Below are 12596 nucleotides of genomic sequence, written 5' to 3' on the forward strand. Positions count from 1 at the left end.
GCGGCAACCACACTCCAAGGGCTAACTGTCTGTTTCAAGTAGATTTGATCTGTGTTTGTTGAACTATAAACTAATGTATTTCCCCTCATTACCCTGGCCTCCTCCAGCTAGATTGTTTTATGTGCTTTTATGGATGGTAAGAAATAAGAAGGACATGAGAAGTCAAATGCTGTAATTTTCTGTAAAACATACTGTTGGGGAAGGGAACTCTGAGACAGTCTCTGAAGCATTCCTTGGGCACCCGAGTGGTTCAGCAGTCTAAGGCACTGCATCTCAGTGCTTGAGGTGTCACTACAGACACACTGGTTCAAATCCAGGCTGTTTCACAACTGGCTGTGATTGGGAGTCCCATAGGGCAGTGCACAATTGGCCCAGCGTCATCTGGGTTTGGCCGGTGTAGGCCGTCATTGTAAATAAGAATTTGTTCTTAACTGATTTGCCTAGTTAAATAAAGTTAATAAAAATTGAGCTGCTGGACACTTTAGTGATGACAGATTAGGTAGACATTTCTGAGTCACAGCTCTGTCAGAAGAGGATAAAGGTGTCCGGATGCTTCCCAACCGGAAGAGTTTGTGCGTATATTATGAAGACGGTTTTTTGTTGTTTTCAGCTGTTCGGGCACACTGCATTTTTCTAGAGGCAAGGCGACGTTCGGAGCCGAAGTCTATGCCCCTTCGTCGGTGATTGCTCAACAGTAGGGATTCTTCCATAAAGTCTTTGTCTTTTAATGAGTGACTCATTTTCATGCACATTTTTTTCATTGAGAAATACTGCATCAAACATCCTGAGTTTGAGTTTTATTTACATGGACAGTGCACTTTAATCAACGTTTGAGGAAAAGTGACGTTTGAAAATTAGCCAGCTGGCTAAAACCGCAGTCCCTGGGCAGGTTATTGAAAACAATTACAATAACAATACAGACAAACAATGAGCAGTGAGCACATGCAGAGCAACATAGGACAAGCAACACATAGCACACAGTCAGAGAAATGGCACAAAATGCAACAACAAAAAAATACATAAAAGCAGCAAAGTGGTTCCACACCTCACAAGCTACAGATAACATGGAAAGCGGCAATACACAGCTAGGCATTATGTTCACAAGTCTGATTGACCTTTATCCATGTCTTTGTTTTTTTGGTGAAGTTTCAATAGGTGGTGCAGTTGCGTGTGTCTAATGGCAGTGTGTTCCAGACATGGGAAGCTCTCACAGAGAAAGCAGATTGACTAAAGGTGCTTTTCTGTAAGGGAACTATACAGTCACCTCTCATGGCAGACCTTGTGGATCTGCTGCCATGGGTTTTCTGTTTGACTAAAGTACTAAGTGGAGGGGAAGCCAGACCATTTAGGATCTTGAATATTGCACAAGATTTTCCCAACTCAGGAGCTCATGCTTTCTGAGGACGTAACAGTGATGATGGCTATTGGGCTTTCTATCAAGCACTTTGAGAGCCTGTTTGTATACAGACTGAATGGGTTTTAATGTTGTACAACAAGCTTGGGCCCAACTAGTCAAGCAGTATGTTAAGTGTGGGAGTATCATAGCATTGAAGTATAGTTTTGCTACCTCTGTAGTCAAACAATTTCTTATGAATTGGAAATTAGATAGGTTGAATTTCGTTATATGAGTTACCTTTTTGACGTGGTTTTTAAGAGAGATTGGAATCAAGTATTAGGCCAAGGTACAGTACTTAAAATCGTATATATCACCTGGAGCTTCTCCCCTGACACATAGACATCTGGCTCAGAAGCATCAGTTTCCCTCTTTGTGAAGAAAATGCAGACTGTTTTTTTCCCATTGAGATGCAAACATGAGTCACTGCGCCACTTTGTAAGATGGACCATTACAGTGGTGAGTTCTTGTGCAGCTTGTTGTTTGCTCTTTGCATGCACATATATCACTGTATCATCTGCATACATTTGAACTTCAGACCCAGTACAGACAGAAGGCAGATCATTAAATGTACAGGCTGAACAGGAGGGGCCCCAGTATTGACCCATGGGGCACGCCCACATCATAGCTGAGGGTGGGCGACAGCTCATTCTGACACACTGGGTTCTGCCTTCAAGGTATGATTTCATCCATCTCAAGGCATCGGGGGAAATGTTGAACTTGGACAGTTTTGTGATGAGAACGTTGTGGAAACTCATACACAGGGATACTCAAAGTCAATCTTAAATGAATAATTGTTTATTGTCAGTGTGCTGGAGAGGTTCCAACCAACTCAATGCACCATAGTACACATGTCAATCAGGAGCTCTGCCTGGGCAGACCCAGAAGTTGTCTTATATACGACTACACAGACCAGTTATATTTGCATGATTTAGCATAATTAATTAATCATTACTGTTTTGTTTCATTCATGTGACCGACCAATACTGGTTCATAACATGTGACAGACCAACACCTCACGAGGCTTCTTTCTCTCTAAACTGAGTCCTTGAAACAGATATCTTTCATTCGTTCTCAAAACACGGTCTGGGCGTACTGCCAAATTGCAGCTACTGATAGTGAGGATTTGTACAGTCAGCCACTTGCATGAACACAGAAATTGGTTATTAGAACAGCACATGAATAGAAGACAGAAATGAGTTATAAGAAAAGCACAAACATTCAAATTTCCATTGCAAGAACGTCATGGTTAACAGTATCAAAAGCTTTCATTAGGTCTAGAAATACAGCCCCATCAACGCCCCCTTTGCCCATCTTGGACTTCACTTTTGCTAGAATAAAGCAGTTGGCCGTTTCTGTGGAGTGTTTTGCTCTGAAGCCAAACTGCATGGAGTGTAATGTGACGGGATTGTTGTTGAGGTGGGCAATCAGTTGCTCTGCTACACTTTTCAGCAACCTTCGACACCACAGGTAGTATACTAATGGGCCTGTAGTTACTCATGTCCACAGGGTCACCTGATTTAAAGATTATTATGGCCTGATTCTGAGCTGATCAGGCTTTCTAACAGTAGAGAGGTTAAACCTGTACTTAGAAAGCTTTCTGACTATAAGTGTCAGATTATGATCAGACAGCCCAGTTACCATATTGAATGATTTAGTCACTCTTTCTGGTTTATTACTGAACACCAGATGTGTTTTAGTCACCCTGGTTGGCCCTTTAACTAGCTGTGTGAGTTCAAAGGTATTAGTGATCCGTTTGAGGGATTTCCTACAAAGACTTGTCTTCATAATGAATGTTAAAATCTCACATTAAGATACCTCTTTCCCAAAATCACATTCCCGAAACATGTTATTAAACTGATTAAAAAAAACACTTGGTGGAAGGTGGTGTGTACATTCCAATAAGGGTAGAAGACATTTGGGGAGACAGTGTAACGTTTAGGCCAATACATAATAGTTCATTATCACGTTATCAATTTGTTTACATCGGATATGTTCTTTAATATAAATCATCAGACCCCCTCTTCCTTCAATCCTGACTCTCCTGATAACATTGTAGCAAGGCACAATCAAAGCAGCAGATGCCATGTCTCTGAAAGGCAGCGGAAGTCTGTGAGAAGATGTTGAATTTTATCACTTTTTGGAATGACATTGCGAATTTTCAAGTGCCCCCCTAGTAGTCGCTTGGAATTAGCTTGTGGGTCCCAGATGACTCAAGCATGATTTACACATTGAAAAAAGTAGTTCGGTAGTACAATTAACTATCCCTTGCGCTTGCACTGGATGCGGGGGAACTATTTAAAACATTTTGCGTGCCAGAAGCAGAGTCGGGGATAGGGCTGTGGCAGTCTTGAAATTTCGTCAGCCGGTGATTGTCAAGCAAATAACTGTCGGTCTCACAGTTTAATTAACAAACATATTTAGCTCGCCTGGCTTCCACACACACACCTTTGGAACATCTATATTTAAAAAGTCGAATAAATCCATGTAATATAGCCTACACCTTCACAATAAATCCATCATTTATTGTAGACATGTCTAAAGAAGCATGATATGAAGAACATCTAGTCTATTTCAGAAGAACAGAATAGCATACTCTGAGTTGTCCTTATGTTAGGTCCTGAACTGGCTATGCCAAATGGCTGTGGGCTACAATATGATGAGGGAGTGCGCACATGCGGCTATTCTGTGTTGAGAAGTTAACAAAGAAATAGGTACTCCTATATGCTTAATTTTGAGTTAAGGTAACTAGTTGTTCTACAAACGTTGGGCTTTATGTTAAATTTTTTTTATACATTGCAAGGCTGCATGATGTGACTAATGATGATTTGAAAAAAGTCGCTTGAAAGGCATGAGCTCTGCTCAGTTTTTTTGCACAGGTTGTACACTCTTCATTAGTCTCTCATTCACAATTTGACAAGCACTTGATAATGCCTTTGTGGCCGTAATGCACCCCCCAAAAATACATACCTTTTGCAGCCAGTGGCCGTTGTGCGCTTAAGCACCCCTTACTCACATGGCTCTCCATCACTTGATCGGTTCTTTCTCACAGGCTACAAGTGAAGACAGACACATCGGGGACGCAAATGTGCGCGTTCTTATCCAATTCTGAAGTGCATATTGAAGATATTGGAAGAACTGTCCACATTTACTTTGTCAGCCAACAAGATGAGTAGGCCTAACGAACAGCAAAAGCACTAGCCTATGTCAATCTACTATCACCCATAGTACAAAAGTCAACCTGTTCTATGCGATAAATAAATATTCCAAACATAGTCTGGGACAGTTGTGGGATGCAATAGATCCCAAATTAATACAACCACTAGCATCAAAAAAACTTTTTTAATCAATGTGGCTGACGTAGCAGATCAGAACATTTACCTTAAAATGTTGATAGACTATTAGGCTATTTCTTCACATTATAAGTACAGCAATGCGCAAATGGCAGTAGGTTATAAGCACGAATGTTCCATGAGCGGGAAAACACCATTATCAAAATTGAGTGCATTTTTTTGGGTGAAAATTATCTTCCCCAAACTTGAACCTCAAGCTCTGCTTATGTATGCCAGTTAGGCTCTAAACCCCTTGTAAAGCGGGTTCATGTGCTTAATTTTAAGAAGTTATTATTTGGCCACTTTTGTTGTGATACAAACCTTTTCAAAACATATAGGCCTATGGGTTAGGCTACATGAGGTGGGCGACTATCATTTGAAAAAGTCGCACAAATAAAAGGCAGTTTATGCTGGGCATAATTCACAAGTGATAGGCTAATATTGTCACCCATCAGACTATTCTTGATTTAATCTTGTCTTTACATATACGTGTTAAATTTGTTTTGATTTAGAATGGATCATTATCATGCACCTGTCTCAAAACAGGGGCAGCGGGGAAAATTAATGTCTTCTATGCACTTAAATAGCGAATGGAAGATGCTTTTCCTGTGGTTAATTTTCATGCCAGCCAGGTAGGCTATACTCCTGTCGTAAAGATAAACAATGTGCTTAATATTAGGAAAACATATTTAGAAATAAATATAGTAGGCCTAGCCTATAGAAAGCTGATGGGATCCTCCTCTGTTTAGTAGAGGCCATCACTGTTTTCTCATGCATTTGCATAGCCTATAGAAATGAGCTCATGGGCTCTCATGAAGTGTTTGATTAGATTTTCAAAACATTTGCATTGATGTCAGAGTGATTAGAGAGACAATAGAGTTCTGAGTACCAGGCAGTTATCAAGTTTGGTAGGCTGCTAATGACCATCAGCAGCATCAGAGCTTGGAGAAGTCTAATTACCGTTACTAAACGGTCACGTGGAATTTGACTGCCTTCATGACTCCTGACCACCGGTGTGGCGGTAATACAGTCACCGCAACAGACCTAGTCGGGGATCACGTATAGCGACTTGGATATTTTTGGGGAGTCAAATTTCATCTTGGAGCCGGGTGACTCGAGAGAAATCATGGGAGAAATCATAGCACTCACCCACTTCCGCGACGGCGATGATTTGAGGACGCAGCCATCAACTGCTTTCCACTCGGTGGTGTTAGGCCCAGGATTGACGTGCACATCCCCGGAGAGCAGGAGGGTGGTGAACAGGTAGTTTAGCAGTTTCCGATATATGTTGGACTTGTGTTTGTTACTCCTAACCGATTCAGTAGAATAGGGAGCGAGGTACACTTGGTCATTATTCAGAACATTATGGTACGGTATGCTGTGTACTGTCCGCTCCCATGGAACAGTGAACCAATGTGTTTGTCTGGGGTGTTGGCATTCCTCGACAGTAGATTGATTGTGTCATCCCAGCAAGGACGCACTGAGATTATCAGTAGAGCAGCTACATAATTGACCAACTGGAAAAACACAATTGTACTTTAAATCTTTGCAAGAATTACTTGGCTGGAGTCGGCGTACACCTGATGTTTTAGATAAAATAACAGCAACTGGAGGAGAAGCGGCCCCTGCCGCACCACCCTCCCTTCGGTCTGCCATTGTGTGTGGGACGATGAGATGGAAGCAAACTCCATCTCATGTGCACTGCAGAAACATGCTAACCAAATAACAGTGCTAGGTGTCTGCGCACTTGTGACTTTGAGAGAGTAAACCTTTTAAAAAATAAAAAAGGTATTCTTCTTAGTTAGATGTAAAATTGCGCGATCTTTAAGATCTCCTTGGCAAAAACGTGAAAATGAATGACAGATTTCTTGAGTTAATTCAGATTCATTCTGACTATTTTGAGGAAGGGTATACTGGCTACTCCTTTAAAAGACCGTCGCTTGAAAAACTACAAAAAAACAGCAATAATACTGTTTGTCCATTTAGAGACGCTGTAGCCAGTATACACTTCCTCAAAATAGTCAGAATTAATATAAGAAATCTGTCATTGATTGATGTTTTTGACGAGGAGGTCTTAGTCATGCAATTTTACATCTAACTAAGATGTTTGGTGCAGTATTTCATTCATTTCTCATTGAATGACAACAAAGTCTTTACTGAAGAATCCCTACCGTTGACCAATTACTGACGAAGGGGCGTAGACTTCAGCTACCAACTTCGGCTTGCCTCAAGATTTTTTTTTTTGTGTGCCCGAACAGCTGAAAAAACCCTTACCGAAGTCCGAAAATTAAAAAAAACTGCACAAAATGTTGTCATATTATATGAACAAACTCTTCCGAAACGTTTCGGCTGGGAAGCATGCGGTCGCCTTTAAGAGGGCTAATCAGAATTCTCTTCAACCATATTAAAACTAATGCAGAGATAAACCAGAACCAACTACTCAGTTTTACAAATTATAGATGTGACAAGAGACATTAAAACTGTGACATAAAGGGATCATAACGGGAGGAAATTATGCAATCATGCATTGTGCTGTAAATAATATCCCCATTTTATCCAATCAATCTTAATACAATATGTGTGATTGAATTATGTTTGTCTGAGGGTGATGCATAGGCCTAGCCTAATTGTGCATTGGAGTATAGCCAGTGTCTTCAGTCTTCAGTCTTCAGTTTTGTGTTTATCATGAAAGCGCTCATGCATGCAGTCAGTGTGTGTAGGAGTTGCCTAGCTGTTTCCCCCGCCTGGCCGTCTCTTGGGTTCCCTGGGGAACTGATTAGCGTGCCAGTGTGATGGAGAGGTCAGCGCGGCACCAGGTGTGTAACTGGGAAAGGATGACCCATAATGGACGTCTGGGGCTCGGGGCCCATTAAACTTATATGAGATGAGGAAACCAGATAGTGTTATATGGATGAGATTCTTTTTACATTGATTACGGTTTCACTTCCCAGGTGGTGAGACAATGCCTATTATCAACGTACAAGATAAATGAAAAGGAGAGGAAGTAAGGGGCCATTTAATGATGGGTTACTAGCCTACTACTGCTATGTTTTGTATTTTTTATAGACATTTTAGGTAATTGTGTGATTGTAAAACAGAAGTGCACCTTTTGACATAAATAGGCCATTGAATGAGCAAGTGAATAGCCTGGTGGGACAATAAAAATATATTTCTTCACTCCTATGCCTTGCAGGTGCTCTAAACCTCTTTATTGGTACAGTAAACGCTTGTCATTACCCACAGCTCCTTGCTCTTTCAGCACAGCCACATCTGCTATCATTAAGTGTTTTAGCGCAGAGGATTTAAGGTGTTTCGCCTATATTAATGTAGCAGCGACAGGCCACCACTCCAAAAAATACAGTATATATATATATATGTTTAGAACATTATTTTAGGGATGGTAAAATGTTTTCAGTGTAAATTTCAATGACTAAAACCAGATAAAGTATGTAGAAAAGATAATGGAGCTATAGAGTACATCCGGAAAGTATTCAGACCCTTGACTTTTTCCACATTTTCTTACGTTACAGCCTTGTTCTAAAATGTATTAAATAAAATGTTCCTCTTCAATCTACATACAATACCCCATAATGACAAAGTGACAAGTTTTTTTTGTAAGGTTTTTTTGTAAGGTTGACAGTGCATGTCAGAGCAAAAACCAAGCCACGAGGTTGAAGGAATTGTCCATAAAGCTCCAAGACAGGCTCCAAATTTCTGTAGAATTGAAGGTCCCCAAGAACAGTGGCCTCCATCATTCTTAAATGGAAGAAATTTGCAATCACCAAGACTCTTCCTAGAGCTGGCCGCCCGGCCAAACTGAACAATCGGGGTAGAAGGGCCTTGGTCAGGGAGGTGACCAAGAACCCGAATGGTCATACTGACAGAGCTCCAGAGTTCCTCTGTGGAGATGGGAGAACCTTCTAGAAGGACAAAGATCTCTGCAGCAATCCACCAATCAGGCCTTTATGGTAGAGTGGCCAGACGGAAGCCACTCCTCAGTAAAAGGCACATGACAGCCCACATGGAGTTTGCCAAAAGGTACCTAAAGGACTCGGGCCATGAGAAATAAGATTCTCTGGTCTGATGAGACCAAGATTAAACTATTTGGCCTGAATGTCAAGCGCGTCTTCTGGAGTAAACCTGGCACCATCCCTACGGTGAAGCATGATGGTGGAAGCATCATGCTGTGGGGATATTTTTCAGCGGCCGGGACTGGGAGACTAGTCAGGATTGAGGGACAGATGAACGGAGCAAAGTACAGCGAGAACCTTGATGGAAACCTTCTCCAGAGTGCCCAGGACCTCAGACTGGGGAGAAGGTTCACCTTTCAACAGGACAACAACACTAAGCACACAGCCAAGACAATGCAGGAGTTGCTTCGGGACAAGTCTCTGAATGCCCTTGAGTGGCCCAGCCATATTCCGAACATCTCTGGAGAGACCTGAAAATAGCTGTGCTGCAACGCTTCCCATCCAACCTGACAGAGCTTGAGAGTATCTGCAGAGAAGAATGGGAGAAACTCCCCAAATACAGCTGTGCCAAGCATGCAGCGTCATACCCAAGAAGACTCAAGGCTGTAATTGTTGCCAAAGGTGCTTCAAAAAGTACTGAGTAAAGGGTCTGAATACTTATGTAAATGTGATCTTTTTTAAAATAAATTTGCAAAAAAATAATCTAAAACCTGTTTTTGCTTTGTCATTATGGGGTATTGTGTGTAGATTGATGAGTAAAATGTATAATATTTTTTTGAAATAAGGCTGTAATGTAAAAAGTGGAAAAAGTATACTTAAAAATATAAACGCAAATGCAAAAATTAAGTTATATTTCATTTAAGGTAATCAGCCAATTTAAATAAATTCATTAGGCCCTAATATATGGATTTCACATGACTGGGAATATAGATAGGCATGTTGTTCACAGATGCCTTAAATAAAAGGGTAGGAGGGGTGGATCAGAAAACCAGTCAGTACATGGCAAACACCATTTGCCTCATGCAGTGCGACATCTCCTTTGCATAGAGTTGATCAGGCGGTTGACTGTGGCCTGTGGAATGTTGTCCAACTCCTCTTCAATGGCTGTGCGAAGTTGCTGGATATTGGCGGGAATTGGCACACTGTCGTACACGTCAATTCAGAGCATGCCAAACATGCTCAATGGGTGACATGTCTGGTGAGTATGCAGGCCATGGAAGAACTGGGACATTTTCAGCTTCCAGGAATTGTGTACAGATCCTTGCGGCATGGGTAAAGGGTCTGAATCCGTGCATGATCATGCTGAAAAAGTAGGTGATGCAGCAGATGAATGGCACGACAATAGGCCTCAGGATCTCGTCATGGTATCTCTTTGCATTTAAATTGCCATCGATAAAATGCAATTATGCTCGTTGTCCGTAGCTTATGCATGCCCATAACCCCACCGCCACCATGGGGCACTCTATTCACAATGTTGACATTAACAAACCACTCGCCCACACGACGCCATATACATGGTCTGCGGTTGTGAGGCCGGTTGGACGTACTGCCAAATTCTCTAAAACGAGGTTAGAGGCGGCCTATGGTAGAGAAATTAACATTACATTCTCTGTCAACAGCTCTGGTGGATATTCCTTCAGTCAGCATGCCAGTTGCACGCTCCCTCAACTTGAGACATCTGTGGCATTGTGTTGTGACAAAACTGCACATTTTAGAGTGGCCTTTTGTTGTCCCCAGCACAAGTTACACCTATGTAATGATCATGCTGTTTAATAAACTTATTGTTATGCCACACCAGTCAAGTGGATGGATTATCTTGGCAAAGGAGAAATGCTCACTAACAGGGATGTAAATAAATTTGCGCAAGAAATTTGAGATAAATAAGATTTTTTCTGCCAATGGAACATTTCTGGGATATTTATTTCAGGTCATGAAACATGGGACCAAAACATTGCATGTAGCGTTTATATTTTTGTTCAGTGTATTTTCAAATAAGATTATCTTTGAGATCTAAGAATCACCAAAAATAAAACAGACAGTCATGACTGTTGATTTAGTTATGTTTCAGTCACTCACATAGCATGAAGAACACGGCATAAGCCTTGGCAAAATGTGTAGAAATTAGCTTTGAAGCAGCAACACTGAGTCTCTGCGGCCAAGAGGTCCTTTAAAAATAATGTGGGTCGGAGATGGTCCTCCCCCACGCTGCTGAAACATATTGATGTTTGGTTCTTTTCAGAGGCTGAAAGGAGATGCTCCAAACAAAGCCGTGGTAGTGGGGGGAGTAAGTTCTCTTCAGGCTGCGCCTCAGCCGTCATTTCACACATAAACATTTGTTAGTCCTCTGCAGCTGGAGACTGGGCGACAAGGCTGGCAGGCCCTTTGCTGTGCACTTGCTAGTGTGTGTGTGTGTGTGTGGGGGGAGAGGGGCATTTCCATATAAACGAACCCGTGAGCACCAACGTGAAGTTTGTAGGAGCGTGTCAAATGAAAGCTAAGATTCTGTTTTAGAGAGATATATATATATAAACCATTTTCTGTGTTACTTTTTTTGTTAAATAAGCAAAAGCTTTGATTTCTGGTCAAACAGATGGAAAGTGGGCCTTTGAAATACATCAAAACATAATAAAGCTGAAGTAAATTCCCTTGCCCAAAAATATCACTTATTTTTAGTTGGAGAAATCATTTGCCTTCTGGACTGTAAGTTTAAGAAACATTGCTTTGTGCCTTGTAATTCTATTACCAAAACTCCACATATCTTTAAGATATTTTCTAATTTCTCTCTCTCATGAGGGAGGATAATGAAAGTTTCCATAAGTAAGCAGTAAAGGTAGACCTACCAATTAGTGTCTTTACTGATATAAAGTTTGGAAATTAATTATTAGTTTTTTTCAATTGCTTTGGTAGTGGTAGTACTATTTTCACAAGTATGTGGTACATTTTCACAACTTTTAGTACAAAACTGGCCCCACTTGAAACGCAGCTAGTCTTTCATCCAAAACCTGTCATTTTGTGCATTCGTTTGGATGTAAACATCTCATCACAACCATTTGATTCAAAATATAAGTTTATTGGGAAATGTAATAGAACATTGGTTTAATCACCAAAACACAACATGATATATTTTCAATTTAGTCATTTTAACTACCAGTTAATCCAATAGCATATAATGCAAGATAAATGTTTCAAATCGCCCTTAGAAATGCTGAAAGTAATATGCTATAGTACTGTAAATTACAGCAGATTACAGTGTTAGGCAATACACTTACATTACCCAACAAAATGGACAAAATCTATAATTTATACCCAATGTGTAATCATTTTATTTTTCAGATATATTTGCCAAATACCGTAGGTCTACTGTCTGTAATGAAATGCACTCATTCATTTGCATCAAGCCTGTCTTGAGCATTTGGCCATAAATTCTCATCCACATCACAGTGAATGTCCTCATTCACTACTTAATGAGCTGATGATGGCACCGAAGGAGATGGCTGCCATTTTACGTGCTCCTAACCAATTGTGCTATTGTGTGTTTTCGCATTATTTGTAACTTCTTTTGTTCATAATGTTTCTGCCACCGTCTCTAATGACCGAAAAGAGCTTCTGGATATCAGGGCAGCAATTACTCACCTCGTACTGGACAAAAAAAAAAAATTTAACGAGTGGGACGCGAAGGATTTACTTCAGACACCCGACAAGTCCCAAATCCCTGTAATTCGTATGAAGAAGAGACGGAGATATTGGGGACGTTGGTCGGGGTGTCTTGTAAGGATCCGACGGCAATTGAGTAATCCCCTTCTACCATTAGCCAACGTGCAATCATTGGATAACAAAATGGATGAGCTCAGATCAAGACTATCCTACCAACAGGACATTAAAAACAGTAATGGCTTGTGT

This window comes from Salvelinus namaycush, chromosome 24 (assembly GCF_016432855.1).
Source record: "Salvelinus namaycush isolate Seneca chromosome 24, SaNama_1.0, whole genome shotgun sequence".
Lineage (NCBI taxonomy): Eukaryota > Metazoa > Chordata > Actinopteri > Salmoniformes > Salmonidae > Salvelinus > Salvelinus namaycush.